The following is a 21,249-nucleotide window of genomic DNA, read 5'->3' as shown; positions in this document are numbered from 1 at the left end:
GCCTGGCCCCTCCCTTCTTCCTCAGTTAGAATTTGTTCACCAAGTCACTGGTGCCAAACATTAGCCAATTGGAATGCAGTATAGTCAAAGGGGCAGCCCTCTAAACTCCTCCCCCACATGACCAGCATTGGGTCTCTCTCATCATGTGATCCTGATTGCTGGGGTGGGGGGCGGGAGGAAAAGAACCATTAGTAAACACCCTTCTAGCAGTTGAAATTCACCTCCCAGACATTAATTGTTCCCCCGACAACTTCAATCAGCTTTTGAGGGGGGCCCATATTTTTGATAGAGATGTAGTCAAGAAAGACAGAAAGCCTAAATATCATATTTCAAAATATCATGAAATAAAATTTGCAGGATTATTAGAACCAAAAGGCAAAATGAAAACATAAAGAATCCCTCAGTTACATGCTAAAAGAATGCCCCAAATGAAAATTCCTAGGAACGTTATAGCCAAAATCCAGTGTTTTGAAGTCAAAGAAAAAATACTTCATGCAGCTGGAAAGAAGAAAAGTTTAAGTACCAAGGAACCGGTTAGGATCATACAAGATTTAGCAACTACTACTTAAAAGAAGTAGGGAACTTAGAAAACTATATACCAAAATCCAAAAGATATAGGCTTTTAAAATATAAATTATTTTAAGTTCTAAAAAGTTATATAAATTATAAAAAATAACTTATCCAGTAAAACTGAGTATTATTCTCTATGTGAAACAAATTAGTTTAAAATAAAATAGAGGATTTCCAAACATTCCTGATGAAAAGTCCACAATTGAATGGAAACTTTGAAATACAAACAAAGGAGTCAAGAGAAACATAAAAAGGTAAATATGAATTAGCATTTAGTAGGCATTATTCAAAGGTGAAATGTTTACACTAAAATAGGGATAGAAGATATAAGCATACTCTCAAAACTCTAAGGTCATCAGGGGTGAAAAAGAGGATTAAATAAAATAAAGGGTCTTCAAGTGGTTTTGTCATTTTTTTATTATCTTAAAAGAAGAAAGGAAAAGAAGGGAAGAAGGAATACACTAAGGAACAGAAAAGGAGAGAGTGTAGAGAAATATTATCCCATATAATTAGACTTCATGACTAGAAGATTATACAAAAAAGGGAAGGGATAGGGGAGTGAACATTATTTTCATCTGAAATGGTCAAAGGAGAGGAGAAAACACACATATATGTTTACACATACACATTAAATCAATAACCAAACAGGAGAGAACAGGGAGAGAAGTTATTAAGAGAGAGGGTAGGGGCAGCTAGGTAGTACAGTGGATAAAGCACCAGCCCTGGATTCAGGAGGACCTGAGTTCAAATTCGGCTTCAGACACTTGACACTTACTTGCTATGTGACCCTGGGCAAGTCACTTAACCCTCATTGCCCTCCAAAAAGAGAGAGAGAGAGAGAGAGGGAGAGAGAGAGAGAGAGAGAGAGAGAGAGAGAGAGAGAGAGAGAGAGAGAGAGAGAGAGAGAGAGAGAAGGTTCTAGAAGGGATTAATTATAAGGAGAACAAACTTCAACTTCAGAAGGTGAATAGCAAAAAAGGGGTTTAAAAGGAAAGAAATAATGTGTAAGAACCTGTATATGGTTGAAAGTAAGAGAACAGTGGCAACAAAGCAAAAACAAATTAAAACCAGAATAGAGCAATAGTCCTTCTCTTTCATTCTCTTCTTTATAAAGAGGGAGTAGAAAGAAAAGAGGAGAAAAAGCCTGAGGACAAGATAAAGGAAAATAAACAACTAATAATTATAACTATGAAGTTTAATGAATTGAAATCACTTAGAAAAGAGAAGAATAGATTAGAAAATAATCTAACAATTTTGTTTACAAGAAAAAAGTTGGAACATAATGATTCATACAGGGTTAAAATAAAGAGTTAGAAAAAATTCTGCTTCTGATTATAATTCCAAATTTATGGTCTCTATGTACAGAATAAAACACATTTTTAGTAATGACTAATGAGTGGATTTGTTTTGCTTGAATGTGATTATTGGGTAAAGGTTTTTATTTTTTCCTTGCTTTTAAAAAATTGATAAAGAGAATTGGGGAAGTAGAAGGTAGCAATGTTGCTGTCAAAAAAGAAGAGATAAAAGGTCACTGAATAAATATATGTATATATTTATATAGTTAGATGCACAGAAATAAGCAAAAGGGGGTTTAGAAGGAAATGTAGACAAGTAAGGCAACTTTGAAAGTAACATGTTGAATTTATTATATACTTAAGAAAACAAACCTTATGTAACAGAGATTCATGTATAATTCTTATTATCTGTTCTAGCTTGTATATGGAAATGTTCATTTTATTTGGTATTTGTCAACTTCAGAAATAAAACTAAAAATAAGAAATTCTTATCTCTCCATTTTTTTCACACATACATTTGTGTGTATGGTTGCAAAATTTATACAAAGCTATAGGTTGGTGTTAATGTGTGAGAGTAGCCAAATGCCAACTCAATGAACAAAATAATGACTATCAACACAAGATCATGGAGGCTCATCTCTTTGTTGTTTTTTTTTTTTTTTCCGGGGCAATGGGGTTAAGTGACTTGTCCAGGGTCACAGAGCTAGTAAGTGTTAAGTGTCTGAGGCCAGATTTGAACTCAGGTACTCCTGAATCCAGGGCTGGTGCTTTATCCACTGTGCCACGTAGCTGCCCCTGAGGCTCATCTCTTTGAAAAACATTGGCAATATACACATGGAAGGAGTACCATTCTTTTTCTAATGCATCTAGGTAAATATTTCTGTTCATTTTGATGCAGATATTCACCAGAGAAATTAATCTTCCTGGTTCAGCTTGGTACGGGTAGATGATGACTTCTCAACTTAATTTCTTTTATTGTTCTTTAAAAAAATACTATTGTACTGGTGAGTACACAGGAACTCTGTGAGGTCACTTGTACAAATTTTATTGTCCACATTTTAAAGATGAGGAAACAGAGATTCAGTGAAGTCAAGGGACTTTTTTCAGGTTCATACAGATAGTACATGCTAGAGCTCCAGGCCATGGGATCATACATATAGAATTTGCTTGTTTATTTATTTATTTATATAAAAATTTTCCCCACCTTACATGCAAAAACAAATTGTAACATTGATTTTTAAAACTTTGTGTTCCAAACTCTCATCCTTCCTCCCTATTCCCCCCTAAGAATTCAAGCAATTCGATATAAGTTATACATGTGCAGTTGTGCAAACATTGCAGACAAAAAACTTTTAAAAAGGGAACTAACAACAACAACAACAAAATATACTTCCATCTGTATTCAGATACCATCAGTTCTTTCTCTGTAGATGGATTGTATTTTTCATAAGTCCTTCTGAGTTGTCTTGGATCATTGCATTGTTGAAAATAACTAAGTCATTTGCAGAAGATCATCTTACAATATTGCTATTATTTTGTATACAGTACATTTTATTTTGCATCAGCTCATATAAGCCTTTCCAAGTTTTTTTGATAGCATCTTGCTCATCTTTTTTTTAATAGTAAACTACATTTATATCATATTTTAAAGGGAGATTTCCTTACAAAACACCCATGAGATTGATTATTGCAAGAACAATAATAGCTAATGTTTTATATAGTACCTTATACCTGACAAAGAATTTTCTTCACAATAGCCCAGCAAAGTAAGTACCATCCTCCTCCTCCTCCTCATCTTACATTGCTCTTGCCTTTGCTTCCATTTTTTCCCAGTTGCTATTGCCAACTGTATTTCCCTCCATCCTATTTGCACCCCATGATATTTACTCTATTTTCTATCTTATTTTAACCTATCCCTCCTCAAAAGTATTTTGCTTCTGACTGCCACTCCCAAAATCTGCCTTCCCTTCCTTCACCCCACCCCCTTTATCCCTTTCCCCTCCCACTTCCCCACAGGGCAAGATATATTATTATACCCACTTGAGTGTATATGTTATTCCCTCTTTGAGTCAATTCTGATGAGAGCGAGGTTCATTCACTCCTCCACTCCTCCCCCATCTTCCCCTCCACTTCATAAGCTTTTTCTTGCTTCTTTTATATGAGATACTTTGCCCCATTCCACCTCTCCCTTTCCCTTTCTCCCAATGCAATCCTCTCACCCCTTAATTTTATTTCAAAGATGTAATCTTGTGGCAGCTAGGTGACACAGTGGACAAAGCACCTGCCCTGGACCAAGGAGGACCTGAGCCCTATTCTGGCCTCAGACATAAGACACTTCCCAACCACACAACCCTGGGCCTTCCCCCCCAACCCTGACTACCCCACAAAAAATGATAAACAAACAATAAACGTTTTAAAGATATCATCCCTTCATAATCTATTCCCCCCTGTTCCCTCTGTCCAAATTTATTCCTTTCAGATGCCCTAATACTGAGAAAGTCCTTATGAGTTAGAAGTATCATTTTCCCATGTAGGAATGCAAACAGTTTAACCTTTTAACATCCCTCATCATTTCTTTTTCCTGTTTACTTTTTTATACTTCTCTAGGGTCTTGTATTTGAAAGCCAAATTTTCTATTTAGTTCAGGTCTTTTCATTATGAATGTCTGAAAGTCCTCTTTTTTATTGAAATCCCATTTTTTCCCTCTGAAAGATTATATTCAGTTTTGTTGGGTAGGTGATTCTTTGTTGTAATCCCAATTCCTTTGCCTTCTGGAATATCATATTCCATGCCCTCCAATACTTTAATATAGAAGCTGCTATATCTCATGCTATGCTGACTGTGGCTGCATAGTACTTGAATTGTTTCTTTCTGACTGCTTGCAATATTTTCTCCTTGACCTGGGAGCTCTGGAATTTGGCTATAATATTCCTGGGAGTTTTCATTTTGAGATCTATTTCAGGAGGCAATGAGTGGATTCTTTCAATTTCTATTTTACCTTCTGCTTCTAGAATATCAGGGCAATTTTCCCTGATAATCTCATGGAAGATTATGTCTAAGCTCTTTTTTTGATAATGGTTTTCAAATAGTCCAATAATTTTCAAATTATCTCTCCTGGATCTGTTTTCCAGTTCAGCTGTTTTTGCAAGGAGATAATTCATATTGTCCATTATTTTTTCATTCATTTGTATTTGCTTTATTGTGTCTTGATTTCTCATAAAGTCATTAGCTTCCATTTGTTCAGTCCTAATTCTTAAGCATTTATTTTCATCAGAGAGATTTTCCATTTGGTTTTTCAAGCTGTTGACTTTTTTTCATGACTTTCCTGCATCACTCTCAATTTCTCTTTCCATTTTTTCCTCTACCTCTCTTATTTTATCTTCAAAGTCCTTTTTGAGTGCTTCCATTGCCTGAGACCAATTCATATTTTTTTTGGAAGCTTTGGATATAGGAGCTTTGACTTTGTTATCTTCTTGTGAGGATATATTTTGATCTTCCTTATCACCAAAGAAACTTTCTATGGTTCTCATCTTTTTCTGTCTGATCATTTTGCTAGCCTATATCTTGACTTTTAACTCCTTCTTAAAATGGGCCCCTGCCTCCAGGATACATTGTCCCAAACTTCAGGGGGTCTCAGATGGATTGATTTAAGGAGAGGCAGGTTCTTCACTTCCCTGGCCTGTGCTCTGGCCTGTAAATAGCCCCAGGCTTGCTTGCTCTTTAACCTGGAAACAGAATTCTGTCTCACTATGGTTGCTGGCTTCAGGCATGCCTGCACCCCTCTCCCACCTGGGCCTGCCACTCAAGACTGCTTCCCGGTTCCCAGCATGGGCAAGACAACTGAGTTTCACCTTAGCACCAGCAGCTACCCCTGTACTCTCCCCCTGGCTAGATGCTCGACACTCTCACCAGACTGTGAGCTGAGTTTCAGAAGTATCTGCAGCTGCAGCCAATTCAGCAGCTCCTGAGGTCTCTTTCTCTAGTGCAGCCTTCCTGGGGCTGGATCTTTGTTGCTGCAGCCTGGGTCTGGGCTCCACTCCTACCCTGATAAAACAGACCTTTTCTTCTGACCTTCTAAGCCATCTTTGGCTGGAAAATGATCTCACCCCATCCTTTTGTGGGTTTTGCTGCTCTAGGAATTGCCTATGACATTATTTGAAGGGTTTTTTGAGTGATCATTTGGGGAGCTCTGAGAGGTTCCTACCTTTCCTTCATCTTCTTGGCTCAGCTCTGAAGTGAGTTATACATATAGAATTTGAAGACACCTTAAAGGCTATATAGTCCAACCTTCTTATTTTACAGATGATGAAACCAAAGTTTAGTGGTGAAGTGACTTTCATAGGGCCACACAAGCAATAAGTGGAAGAGTTGGAATTTGAACCAAGATTTTGGGACTCTGAATCTGTTATTCTTTCTACTACACCATGCTGACTATAATTTGAAAAAGGAGAAGGAAATAAATATTCATTAAGCACTAACTATGTACCAGGCAGTATGCTAATCACTTTACAAATATCTCCTTTTAATCCTCATATCAGCTTTCAGAGGTAAGTGCTATTTGAATTTCCATTTTGCAGTTGAAGGAATGGAAGCAGGGAAAAGTTAAGTGATTTTCCTAAGGTCACACAGCTGAGGCTAGATTTGAACTCATTTTTTTCCCCTGGCTCCAGAACCAGCATGCTAGCCGCTCAGACCACCTATCTGCCTTTGGATTAGTATGAACTTATGACTATACTGCACTGTCTTTCAAGGCAAGACCTGGTATTCAGGTAGGATAGAAAAAAGGTACAAATTGACTACTGCATTTGAAAGCAAATCTTAAGCTAATATAATACCATATCACATTATCTGTCAGAAATGAACCTGTTGCTACCTTTTAGTTTGACTTTTGTATCTCTTTTGTAAAAATATTTTTTATTCCTCTTTTTTTTTCCTGCGGGGCAATGAGGGTTAAGTGACTTGCCCAGGCTCACACAGGTAGTAGGTGTCAAGTGTTTGAGGCCAGATTTGAATTCAGGTCCTCCTGAATCCAGGGCCAGTACTTTACCCATTCTGCCACCTAGCCGCCCATATATATATATATATATACACACACACACATATATACATATATATATACACATATACCCCCCCCACATATATATATATATATATAAACACAAAGCAAAAATCTTTCCTCATTTGTTAAATGAGGATATTTTTCAGTTATTTATGCCTCTTCATGACAACATTTGGGGTTTTCTTGGCAAAGATATTGGGGTGGTTGGTTTGCCATTTCCTTCTCTAGCTCATTTTACAAATGAGGAAACTGAGACAAACAAGGTTAAGTGACTTGCTCAGGGTCACATAACTAGTAAGTGTTTGAAACCAGATTTGAATTCAGGAAGATGAGTCTCTGATTCCAGGCCTAGCATTCTATCCACCATGCCACTTAGATATGCCAAATGGGGATAGTAAGACTCATCTGATTTACCTTATAGCACTGTGATGAGAAAAATGTTTCCTAAATTTTAAAGAATTATATGAGTCCTCAACTTATAAATGACAAATCACTTTCTATTATTTTTTAAATTATTTTTCCCTTAGTTGTTTAACACAATTTCTCTCCTAGAAGCAGTGCGATAGTAACTAAAGTCCATTTGATTTCAGAGAAGGGACAATGCAAGACACTTTTTTTAGGTTATATATGTACAATCACATTAAACATATTTCTACATTAGTTATCTTGTTAAAGAAGAATCAGAACACAAGGGAAAAACCTCAAAAAAGAAGGAAAAAAACAATCCAAAAGTAGAAGTGGTGTGGTTCAATCTGCATTCATAAGTGCTACAGTTCTTTTTTCTGGACATTGAGAACCTTTTCTATCATGAGTTCTTTGAAACTATTTTGTATTGTTGCACTGCTAAGAAGAGCCAAGTCTATCCCCATTGTTCTTTTTTTTTTTTTTGGTAAGGCAATTGGGGTTAAGTGACTTGCCCAGGGTCACATAGCTAGTAAGTGTGTAAAGTTTCTGAGGATGGATTTGAACTCGGGTCCTCCTGAATCCAGGGTCGGTGCTCTATCCACTGCATCACCTAGCTGCCCCTATCCCCATTGTTCTTGACACAATGTTGCTCTTACTGCATATGGTGTTCTCCTGGTTCTGCTCCTCTCAGTCAGCATCAGTTCATGTAAATCCTTTCCGGTTTCTCTGAACTCCTCCTGCTCAGCATTTCTTACAATAGTATTCCATTACATTCATATACCATAACTTATTTAGCCATTCCCCTATTGATGGGCATTCCCTTGATTTCCAATTCTTTGCCACCACAAAGAGAGCTGTCGGTCCTTTTTCCTTTTCTATGGCCTCTTTGGGCTACACACCTACTGGATCAAAGGGTATGAACATTCCCATAGCATTTTGGGCATAGTTTCAAATAATGCAAGACACTTTTGACTGGATTTTGAAGAGTTATACAAAATGACACCTCTAGTCAGAGAGTAATCTTATTACTATCCAGTGAAGGCATCTAAAGTTTTCAGGATGTTGGCCTGTGGGACCTGTTTTTGCTGGTGCCAGAGGCCTGGAACGCAGGGTGACAGTCGCAGTATTTCTGTGTCTGATGTTTCCTATCAGAGGCATTAGAGCTTAATCTCTCTCCTAGATAAGTACATGTCACTGAGGGCTCCAAATATTGACCTGATGCTATCAGTGGGGCATAAAAACCGACAGAATTTCAGCTTCAGTTGTTGCCGTGCCTTAATCATCTAGTTATATAAAACTAAACTCTCGTCATGTGTCCTCAGGGTATATAAGTGCTGTATTGTGATAGGAATTTTGAGGCCTTCAACAAAAGCTTTGTTATTTCATGAAGTGAATGAGTGATTTCCATCTGTTGACTGTACTGATAATGGGGCCCTGGTAATCATTTGTTTGACATGGCCTAATATTCAGTGAGTATATCACTCTGGTTTTTTTTTTCACTTCAATTGAAAAAAAAATAAGGAAGTTAAATGAAGCATTAGTGACAGATAGGTCAGTGTCAGAACTATTAGTATAAAGGAGAAAGTAGAAGCCACGTCCCTTAAACCTGTATTCTATGGGGGAGCCCCTTCAGGGTTTCCCAGACATCCGGTATCCCAATGAGTGGCTTAAGTGCTACCTTCTTCAGGAAACCTTTCCTGATAACTGCTATCTGTCAATGTTATATCCTCCTCCCCCTTCCAAATGACCATGTATCTATTTGTTTATATCATTATACATGCAGGTTTATATTCCTTCATAGAATAATTAACAAGTTGAATATTCCAACAAGGCAGTGTGAGTGGACAGGAAGAGACAGATATCAGAGTTAGCCAGGCAATAAGGATTTATTAAGTGCCTACTACCAGGGAGGCCAGAAAGTGAAGCTGAGGAGGGATAGTATTCCAAGTATACAGAACAGCCAGTGAAAATGTTGGGAGTCTCAAGATGGACTCTTGTGTGAGAAACAGCAAAGAGGATAGTGTCATTGGAAAGTAGAGTTTGTCAAGGGGAGTGGGGAGAAGAAGGTGCAAGAGGACTGGAAATGTTGGTGTGAGCCAGGTTTGATCCTAGAAGTGATAGGGAGCCACTGGAGGTTATTGAAAAAGGGGAGGGTGAAGGGTGATTTAGTCAGATATGTGCTTTAGAAAGAGTAACTTGAAAGCTGAATTGAGAATGGACTGGAGCAGGGAAAAACTTGAGACAAAAAGATCAACCAGTAGGGGAGCAGATTTTGAGGTAGTAGAATTCACAGGAAAGTAGATGGATTGGAGCGAGGATATCCTGAGGGAGACAGAAGAGTGAAAAAAATCCCCCCAAAACAGCATGTTTAGATCCTGAGTAGCCAAGAAGATAGGACAGCTAGGTGGTGCAGTGGATAAAGCACCAGGCCTGGAGTCAGGAAGACCTGAATTCAAATCTGTACTCAGAAACTTACTAGCTAGGTGACCCTGGGCAAAGCACATAACTCTATTTGTCTCAGTTTCCACATCTGTAAAATGAACTGGAGAAGGAAATGACAAATCACTCCAGTATCTTTGACAAGAAAACCCCAAATGGGGTCACGAAGAGTCAGACAGCACTCCAAAATGACTGAACAATAACTTAGGAAGATAGGAGTGCTTTCAACTAAAATAGGGAAGTTAGGAGGAGGGACTAAGTCTTTTTTGTTGGGGAGAAGACAGTATTAGTTGAAAGTAGAAGGTGTGAATTTATTGTGGACTCAGCATGGTTTTGTGACTTCCTCCACAAGTGCTATGAGTTTGGGCAATAGGACTAGATCAAGCAGAAGGTGGTGTTGACCCTTGGTCAGGGATGGCAGTATCAGTAGGATAAGGAATACAACAATGGAGCTCAGGGCCTTGTTGACATAACTGACCATAATGTGGAAACCATGAAGGGAGAGAATTAAAGTCAGAACAGGAGAGATGAAGGGAAAAACAGAAGCAATCAAGAGACCTGAGTTTTGCGATGAGGACAAAGAGCAGGTTGAAGAGACAATGGGAAAGGTGGAAGGACAGGATCTTATATCAGAGAATAGGATGGTCCGTAAGAAAAATCAAAGTTTAATATCTTCAAAGTAGAAAAGTTTTATATAATGTGAAATGTAATACAGGGTTCATTTAGGTAGAATAGAAATAGAAGTTATGATAATGAACTTAAAGTCCAAAAAGCAGGAAAGGATTTAGTATTTATTAAACTGAGCGGCTGGGTGGCACAGTGCACAGAGAGCTAGTCCTGGAATCAGGAAGACACATCTTTCTGAGTTCAAATCTTCCTTTAGACACTTACTAGTTATGTGACCCTGGCAAGTTACTTAACACTGTTTCCTTCAGTTTCTCATCTGTAAAATAAGCTGGAGAAGGAAATGGCAAACCACTCCACTATCTTTGCCAAAAAAACCTCAAACAAACAAATCCAAACAAAAAACCCCAAATGGGTCATGAAGAGTAAGACACAACTGAAATGACTGAACAACTTCATCATTTCAGGCCCAGTTGTTTATCCACTGAGCCACCTAGCTACTGAAAGGACATAAGTTCCAACACCAGCTTTGATTCAATATTAGCAATGCAATAATAGGCAAGCCACTTAAACTCTCTGGGCCTCAATTTTCTCATCCATAAAATGGGAATAATAAAGCTTGTACCACATACCCAATAAAGGTGCTATGAAGAAAGTACCTTGTTAACCTTGAAGTAGTATATGTGAAAATTCTAATTATTCTTTACTAAAAGGCTAAAATCATTGCATCCATGTAAATATTGACATCAACAAGGATCACATTTGGGTTGGATTATACATGTATAGATATAAGCTACCTAAAGAACCATGTTAAGAAAAAAATTGCTATCTTGGCGTATAGTCCTGGGATCCTGATGTTGACATTCAAGTGGTCAGTCATATTTTCTATTGGTTCCACCCCCAGACATAGAATAGTACGCTGGAAATATCCATGGATCTGATAATGTAGCCAAATCAAAATCCTTTTTATATAAGGATCTAAAACTCTGGACATTTCCCAGAATTAAGAGGTATGGCATGTGGGGTGTAGTTTTAATGCAGCATAATACCTAGAATGTTTACTCACTCCATGGTAGCTATATTTCTAACTGGGTTTCTTAGAGGAAGCAGCTGAATTTTATTTCCAAAAAGTGGCCTTAAGAAATAGTCTGAAGAAGAAATAAAGGTTAGAGCTTACCCATTCCTTAGAAAGGTATAGCTGGTGAAATGGAAAGAGGGTTTTGAAATCTGTTATTCTGGTTATGATTTAAATACTATTACTCAGGGTATTTGTAACACTTCTGATGCCAACCACAGCCTTTGTGCCAGGAATGTTTGACTCTTGGATACCAGGAGTCTGGCTTGAGAATAATTATCTTCCTTCACCATGTACCCTCTTTTCCAGATGAATCGGTTGAACATGGATATTTAATTTCAGGTCAGAGAGCAAATTCTAGAAAATTCCCTCCTCACAACACCCCTGTAAATCACGTAGTACAATTTTATTATTCCTTTTTTTTGTTTTTGGTGGGGCAATGAGTGTTAAGTGATTTGCCCAGGGTCACATAGGTAGTAAGTGTGAAGTGTCAGGCCGGATTTGAACTCAGGTCCTCCTGAATTCAGGGCCGGTGCTTTATCCACTGGATGCCCCTATTCCCATTTTTTATGGATGAGGAAATTGAGTTTCAAAGAGGTTAAATAACTTGCCTATGATTGCACAGCTAGTACCAATCAGAGCTGAGATTGAAGCCATTGTTTCTCTCTCTAAATTTTAAGTCCAGTTCTCATTTAACTATTCCACTATATCTCTAGCTCAGCAATATCCTTAATTTTCAAGATTTCCATCTCTCCTCTACCTTAGCCACCTACATGAGTGTCTATTGCTTAGACCCCACCCTATCTAAATATGCAACTCTGTGTTCCTCTTAATTTTCCAGCCCTAAATAATGATATATTTTGGCATCAATTGTAGAAATTGGTATTTCTAGACATTAGACATATCAGCAAGATATTTTCATACAAAAAAAGAGTATTATAATGTACTGCTAGAGTCAATGCAAATACAGTAAGCTAATATTCTAATTATTTGAACTGATAAAATAAAATTAATTTCAGGTCAGAGAACAAATTCTAGAAAATTATTTCCTCACAATCTTATAATTCCAGTAAATTATTTAGTACCAATTTTGTTATTCTCATTCTGTGGATGAGGAAATTGAGTTTCAAGGGAGTTAGATAACTTCCTTATGATCACACAGCCAGTACCAATCAGAGAACTAGGATTGTCCCCCTCCCCCTTTCCTCCCTTTATCTCACTTCCCCTCTCTCTTCTTTCCTTCATCCCTTTCTCTTCCTCTCTCTTCTCCTTTCCTTCTTCCCTCCTTCCCCTCCACCCCCAGTTTTAAATCCAATTCTCATTTAATTGTGCCACTGGATATACACATACACAGGAGACAGTGTGGTGTAATTGATAGATAGCTGGCCTTGGAGTCAGGAAGACTTTGCCTCAAGTTTCCCCCCTCACAATACTGGCTGTGTGACCCTGGGTACTTTCCTTGATCTCTTAGAGCTCTAAGTAACTCTCCAAGAGTTGCAAAAGAGTTGTTGATTTGTACTGGGAGAAAAAGTTTCTTTACCAGGTTTTCCCTACACTAATTACTAATCAATCAATCAATCAACTTTTTTTTTTCTTGTGGGGCAATGGGGGTTAAGTGACTTGCCTAGGGTCACGAAGCTAGTTAAGTGTCAAGTGTTTGAGGCTGGATTTAAACTCAGGTCCTCCTGAATCCAGGGCCAGTGCTTTATCTACTGCACCACCTAGCTGCCCCAATAAACACTTATTTTACCTACTATGTGCCAGGCATTATGCTAAGCTAATGAAATCATAAGGTGGATCAAAATATATGACATAGGTGTGTATGTCTGTGTGTGAGATGTAGTAGATAGAGATCAGACTGCTGAATTCAGATATATGGGTTCACATCTTGCCTCTGATACCTAATGGCTCTGTGACCCTAGGAAGTCACTTAACCTCTCTGTGTCCTAGAAAACTCCAGAAGTCATTCTTAATCTGGGGCCCATAGATAGATTTGGATAGGAATCCAGTTTGCATTTGGATAGAAAAAAAGTTATATCTTTATTTTCACTGACCTTTGTCATCCTATTTTTTCTTTAAATCGTGCATTTCAAAGTATTATTCTGAGAATGGATTCATCAGTTTCATCAGACTGCCAGAGGGGGATCATCATACCAAAAAAGTTAAGAATTCCTCCTCTGTGATTATAAATTGCAGAGTAGATTCCTATCTACATTGTTAGAGGAGTTTATTTATCAGGAGTTCCCTTGAGCAGCAAAATCGCAGGTACCAAAGAAATTTTCCCCAACCCCCTAAAGTGATTTGCCCAGGAAATTTTTTATTTTCTTAACTAGAGTATAAATTTATATTATACTTCTTCATTTATTATATTCTTTGTGACCTGTTAATAAATAGGTTGTACATATGTATATGTATGCGTTGTCTATGTATATATTGTATATGTTGTTGTATATGTAGGTATCTTATATATACACTGTGTGTCTACGTAGATATGTTTACACACATTCTAGTGTGTATATTAATAAATGTGGGAATTGTACAGATTGTTTGTAACTTCACCTCTAGTTTACCTAGGAGGCACTGTCATGGGTGGAGGGGAGAATGCCTGATATCAGAAATAAAACCGCAAAAAACAAAAAACAAACAAACAAAAAAACCCTCAGGTAAATTAACTTATCCTAATCCAACCCATTTGCTTCAGGCCAAGATTTTAGAAAGAAATTCCAGTGTCTAGTCAGCTCTTAACACTTACAGGAGGAGGCAGCTCATTTGACATGCAGACACTCTGCGTGAGTGTCTGTGTAAAAGAGGTGTTGGAGTTTATAGTCATCATAATTGAACCAGCGGTCAGGACTTGGGATGGAGAGGATGACAGTCTTTGGTTTGCACTATTGGAGAGAGTATGTTGTTTTTATTCATTCGTTTCAGTCTCTTCACGACTCCATTTGGGATTTTCTTGGCAAAGATACTAGAGTGGTTGGCCATTTTCTTTCCCAGCTCATTTTACAGATGAGAAACTGAGGCAAACAGGAATGCAACTTGTGCAGGGTCACACAGCCAGATTTCAACTCAGGAAGATGAGTCTTCCTGACTCCAGGCCCAGTGTGCTCTATCCATTGCACGACCTAGGTGCTACTGGAAGTAATTTAAGAAGAAATAAAATGACTCGTTTTCTTTTTTGGGGGAAGCAGGGTGGGAGGTGATGGAGGGGTAAAAATAGGATGACTTGGGACTTGTTAAAGATGTTGGCATTATGTTTGCATGTGCATAAAACAGTTTTACTGGTGGTAAAACACACAGGCATTTTCATTGAGGACCATACATACTGCTGCAGTTCTGCCCTTTCATATTAGAAGCAAATATATAATGCCTCATAAGTATAATGATGGATTTTTCTAGGAAGGCATGTGGTGGGGAAAGAAGTCCTGTGCAGAATATTATTTCCCTTAAAGCAAGTTCTCAGCAGGTGGAGCCAATAAAATGCGTAATAATATGCTTTCAAGCTGTTAGTTGGATCATTTCTTTATATCCCTTTGCTCACATATTAAATTGAGGGGTGAGAAGGATGCAAGGGAGGAAATGTATTTTCTGTTTTTCCTCCAGCTAGAGAATATTTTTATGAACTATTTCAGAAGAGGGTGGTAAGAGAAAACGGAAACTGTCACCCAGTAGTGGAGGAGCACCTGAAATGAGTCAAGAACTCAAATAAGCAATCAACAAGTGCAATCAACACTGTGCAGAGTTCTGAGGGCCCAAAGACAAAAATGGAATAGTCTCTATTGTCAGGGAGCTTATATATATCAAGGGAGACAATGCATACATATGTAAGTAAATGCCAATTACATACATATTGATGGAAGAAATAGAAGTATCTACAAGGTAGTTAGAAAGGAGGACACTAGCAATTGGGGGTGGGGTCAGGAGCTCTATGGTGTGGGTCTAGAAGAGGTACTTTGAAGTGAACTTTGAAGGAAACTTTGAAAGTCTTTTTTTATACCATGTATCTATATCTATACCTATACTTATACCTACACCTATACCCACACCCACACCCACATCCATAGCCATAGCCATTCCTCTATCACTTTAGCTCTAGCTCTGTTTCTCTCTGTCTGTCTGTCCTTCTTTCTCTGTGTGTCTCTCTTTGTCTCTGTCTCACTCTCTGTCTGTTCCTCTCTCTGTGTGTCTCTCTCTTTGTCTCTGTCTGTCTGTCCCTCTCTCTCTGTGTCTCTGTCTTTGTCTATCTCTGTCTCTCTGTCTCTCTCTGTCTGTCCCTCTCTGTGTGTCTCTGCCTGTCTTTCTGTCTCTGTCTCTCTCTCTGAGTCTGTTTCTATCTCTCACTGTCTCTGTATGCCCTTCTCTCTCTGTGTCTTTGTCTGTCTCTCTCTCTGACTTTATCTATGAGTGTGTGTGTATAATCAGAAAAAGTCAGTTTAATTGGATGGTAGAAAATGTGAAGAGGATTGAAGGTTGACATCTGAGAGGAAAGGAAGGCCTTCCTAAGTGAAGCAACAAGGCACCCTGAGGGAAAGATGGGAAGTAACATGTACCAGGCAAGTCAATATGCCACTATTACTTCCCCTCAGATGCCAGTGGGGGTAGTTGTTGTTGTTCAGTTGTCTTTCATTCTTGTCTGACTCTTCATGACCCCATTTGGGATTTTCTTGGCAAAAATACTGGAGTGCTTTGACATTTCCTTCTGTAGCTCATTGTACAGATGAGGATAACGAGGTAAGCAAGGTTAAGTGACTTGCTCAGGGTCACATATCTAATAACTGTCTGAGGCAGGATTTGAACTCAGGAAGAGGAGTCTGACTCCAGGCCCCACACTCTATCCACTGAACCACCCAGATGCTCAGTGGAGATAGGCCAGAATTCTGAACACAACAGTCATGGGAATAGCCCTAAGCTCCAGAGCATTGGGTCTAGTTCTAGCCAGGGCCCTGAAACCATCACTGAGGGAAGTAGTTGATGTGGAGAAGGGGCCTACTTTCCTTGGCACTATCAATACTGACCATTGATCACTGACCACTTCAGATATTGAGATATTATTGTTTCTTTTCTCCTCTCCTCTTCCTTTTCATCCCTTACCATTTACTCCCTTCCTTCTTTCTCTCCTTTTCCCTCTTTTCCTTTCCCTTCAACAGAAGTTGATCACTAGATAGGAAAGTTGTCTTTTTCCACAAGTATATTTTTTCCAAGATAGCATCACCATGAGCATCATCAAATCAGCTCTTCCCAACATCTCAGCCTACTTCTTTTTCAAGGAGGAAAGGGCATGTGCAGAAATCTCTGTACTTTTATCCTGCCTCATGTGAGAAGTAGAGTGTCTTTGTATTCTTAGAAAGAGAATGGTGTTAATAGCAGAAAGGTGGAAAGAATAGGAATAATAAAATGATAGTAGTTCGACCCTAAGTTTGGGTTGTACTTTCCCGGCAATGCTCATGGAATCTTTGGGGGAAAGTGGGGACACAATTTTATAAAATTTATAAAGTTGAAATATCTCTGTCTCTGTCTCTTTCTCTCATGCTGTCACTTTCTTTCCTTCCTCCCTTCCTCTCCTTTCCTCTCTTCCTCTTTTTTCTTTTCTTTCTTTTTCCTTCTTTCCTCACTTCTTCCCCCACCCACCAACTCTTTCTGTCTCTGCCTCTCTCCCTCTCTTTCTTCCCTTTTCTTTCTCTTTTAATTGGTATTAGTAATATATATATATATATATATATATATATATATATATATATATATATATATACACACACACACACACACACACACACACACACACACAGATTTACTGGTTATGTTATGTCCCAACTAATAAGAGTAGTCATAAATTTCAGGTTAGGTCAAATGTCTAAAATTAGAATTTTTTTTTATTCTTAGTCTTTATCTGTTGTTTTTTTTTTTAATCTAAGTTTTAAAGCAGCTATGGGGCTTTGAGAGAAGAAAGATGTGACCATTTTTTTCTGATTTATTAGACAGTTCTTTGGCATTTCAGTTGCTAATTGTCTTTGGATGAAATAATTTTTAAAATAATGAACAAAGATAAAAGAAGAAATGTAATGCTATGGCATTTGTTTTATAAGCTGACAGTCTATGATCTGCATGGTTCTGTTTTCAGAGAAAATCTTGAAGGTGGAAAACTGCATTTTATTCTTAGCTTTCAGAAAATAAATAGGCATAAACATTAACTTCTTCTTGTGATCTTTTTGGACTATCATCAGAGAGGTTAACTAGCTGCCACAGAACTGTTTAAAATAGCCCGCACCCTTCCTTATAAGTTCTATAAAGAAGATGAGGGAAACAGGGTCTCATAAAATGCCTTTGTTTTGTAATACATACTTCTCTTTTCCCATTAAGCTATATGACCAGGGCTGGCAGCTGAGCTTATACAAGAGAGTTTCCAAATTGAACCAAGGGGCCCATCGTTATGATTTTAAATTGTGGAATCAAGGGCAAGGTCAGTCACACCGCAAGAGGGCAACTGGTTTACCCCATCACTTCCAAGATAGTGGCCAACATTCTTATAAATTGTAAAGAGATTCTCTGGTCTTCTTTAGAATTCAATTATGAGTTAAAAGAGCAACAGATGACCAGAAATCCTGGGACCAAGTATACAAGGCCTTCAAAGACATTTCAAAGTGTTGTCAGATTTATAATATTACCCTTTGAGTAGAATTTGTTTTGAAAACCCTTGTGTGACCTTGATGAAAGACCTGTTCCTCTCTTTGAGAATCCCCATCTCCATGTCAGATTCCTGATAATCTGTGTTTGAGTGCCCTTAACAATATTTTTTAAAATTGAATTGAATTAAGGTGCTAAAAGACAATATATTATTTGGAAGTAGACTATACTACTCATTGAGGATAGGAGCTATTTAGTTTTTATCCTTGTAGCCCTGCTTGTCTTGCATATATTAGGTACTTAATAAATATTTACTGATCTGAATGGATTCAAACTGAGATCCCTCCAAGGACCATTTTATTGGAGGCCAATTCAAAACCAAAAGGCTGTCACAATTCAAAGACTCAAAGCTATAGCAGTGGAATTACAAAAAAAAAAAAAGAGAGAGAAGAAAGGGGGCTCTGCTTAACATTCACATCTTCTAAGTGACTTCACATTCAATCTATTATAAAACTGGTATTCACATTGCTTAAAGCTAAATTGTTTATGTGAGAGGAAAAGGCCCTCCTTTCACTATGGGTGGGAATGGCCTGTTTATTGTTTTTGAGAAAAATGTTTTTCTTGTAGAGAAAAAAGTGAAAGGAATACAGAATGTGTTTCTGCAAGGTGTTTCAGATAAACAGGAAAGTTTTTAAAGTTATGAGTTGAACTTATTATATACTTTAAAAATTAGCAGTATGTAATAGAGATTCCTAATTCCATTTTTAATGTTCTAATTTAAATTTGGAAATGCCTCCTTTTTAATGTTTAAGCTCAGAATAAAATAGTAATAATAAAACAAAGCAAAACAAAAAAGAAACAGGGATAGCTATATGTTACAATTTATTGGAATATGGTACTCTCTTGTATTGCAGATGGACTTCAGGAAAGATTTTGCCTCACTTTGAAGTTACATGACTTCTAGAAGGACTAGGTCCCAGATGGTAGCTAGGATAACAGGTAAAGGGCAGAGTTAGCCATGACACCTGGTTAGTAAATATGCTTCACGCAAACTAATCCAGAGAGAGAAATAGATGAGGCAAGAAAACAGAACTTTTACAGGTTAAAAAGACCACCTAACTTAAGTGTTCTTAACCTGAAATCCATAAATATGTTTTCAGAAATATTTTGATAACTATATTTTAACATAATTTAAAATATATTTTAAGCTAGGATTTACTTTGTATTTTATTTGTATTTACTATCTATTTTATTTTATGCATTCAAGAACATTATTCTGAGGAGTTCATAGGCTTCATTGGACTGTCAAAAAGGCCTATGGTCCAAAAAAAGTTGTGAACCTGTGTTCTGGCTGATTTAGGTGCCTTTCCAGTTTCTATGATAATTTGGTTCCAAGAGGGGTAAGGTTATAACCTTAATGTGACTGTAGTTGGCATATGCCAAGAAGATTAAGATAAGCTGCTTTTCCATTATGCAGGGAAGTCACACAGGGTCCATGTGCAAGAGAAGAGCTGCTTCCACATAAGGGGGACCACAAGCTACTGACTGATGTAAAGAATTAATTGTTGGGGCAGCTAGGTGGCACAGTGGATGGAGCACCGGCCCTGGATTCAGGAGTACCTGAGTTCAAATCCGGTCTCAGACACTTAACACTTACTAGCTGTGTCACCCTGGGCAAGTCACTTAACCCCAATTGCCTCACTAAAAAAAAAAAAAAAAGAATTAATTGTTATTTGAGGTTTTTATGACCCCATATTTTGGCTAGAATTTTAAAAAATCACCTCGGTGAGCGCACTGGCCTCTGGGGCTCCACCAACCGCATGGTGCTCCACTCACTGGTTGTAGCTGTCACCATGACGCTAGCACCTCAGGTTATCACCACTCACCAACGCCTACATGGGCCTGGCAAAATTATAATGATTGGAAGCCCAGTGAGGGCAGTCATGTGACTGTCAGAGTGGCCAGCCAATTGGCTGGGGGCTGAGTGTGGTCAGCCTGGTGTCTGCTGGGAAGAGGGGAGGTTTTCCGGCATTTTAGCTTGAAGTTGGAAGGCAACAGGACGCTGTTGTGTGTTCTTAGCTGATTCCTGGGCAGTGGTGGTGTTCAGGTTGGATAATTTCCCTTTCCCCATTTTATTTCCTTTACCTTGATCCTACTGATCCTGTTTGTGTTTTTTTGAGTTTGTTCTTGTTAAATAAATCCTGCTCTGTTTTGAGGGAGGCTGCCAGTCTCCTTCCTTGCCCCAATATTGCGGCGAGCCACTTAACTAACACTCCCCAATTTAAAATTGGTCCCCACACTGAAGATATAAATTGGAAGTAGTACTGCATGGCCTGGAGGTGGCAGGGCAATGAACTGAAGACAGGAGTCAACACTAGATGCAAATGGATGTAGGGAGATACATGAAGACCTGGAGAAACACCTAAACTGAAGGTTAGAGTATCCGGATATCTTCTGTTGAGATAGAACCTTGATGAGAGAGGAAAAGGCAATGGAGATGGAACTTTAATGAAAGAAAGAGACAAGAAAAATGGAGCTTCAAGGAAAGCAACATGGTAGATAATTAGAGTAGAGATATTAGAATAGCAAGGAATCATATGTACTAAGGAGAGATATGGCTTTCCAGATACTTGAACCTCACTGGTATCATAAATCATGAGAATTAGGGACCTGCCCAAAGTCGGGGTTGCTTGATATCCTCCAGAAGGGAGAATAGATTTTTTTGAAGGGCTATGTATAGGAGGGGTTCTTAAATGGCACATGGATAGATTGCAAGGGATATATGAACTTGAATGGGAAAAATTATATCTACTTCTAACTGAAATTTAGTACTTCCTTAAATAATTTTAAAATATTATTCTGAGAGGGGTCCATAGGTTTCACTATTCTTCCAAATGGGGTTATGACACAGAAAAAGGTTAAAAACCCTTGATCTATAAGACAGCATTGAATATGAGTTCTCTCTGAATTTTTTCTTGTATAAATAAAACCTTTTATATGTTTATATCATTGTTAGTCTGAGTTTTTGCAGGAGAGGAAGGTTATTTGGGAAGCAAAATAAGCAATTTAATAAAATTGGGAGTATACCTGCATAGATTAATGAACCAGAATTCTTCTGAGACACGTGCAAAATAGTGTCCAGGTTCTTACGTCCAGAAGGA

The sequence above is a fragment of the Dromiciops gliroides genome, chromosome 4 (genome assembly GCF_019393635.1).
Source record: "Dromiciops gliroides isolate mDroGli1 chromosome 4, mDroGli1.pri, whole genome shotgun sequence".
In the NCBI taxonomy this organism is placed as follows: domain Eukaryota; kingdom Metazoa; phylum Chordata; class Mammalia; order Microbiotheria; family Microbiotheriidae; genus Dromiciops; species Dromiciops gliroides.
The sequence above is the reverse complement of the archived record's forward strand: the minus strand, read 5'-3'. Positions refer to the sequence as shown.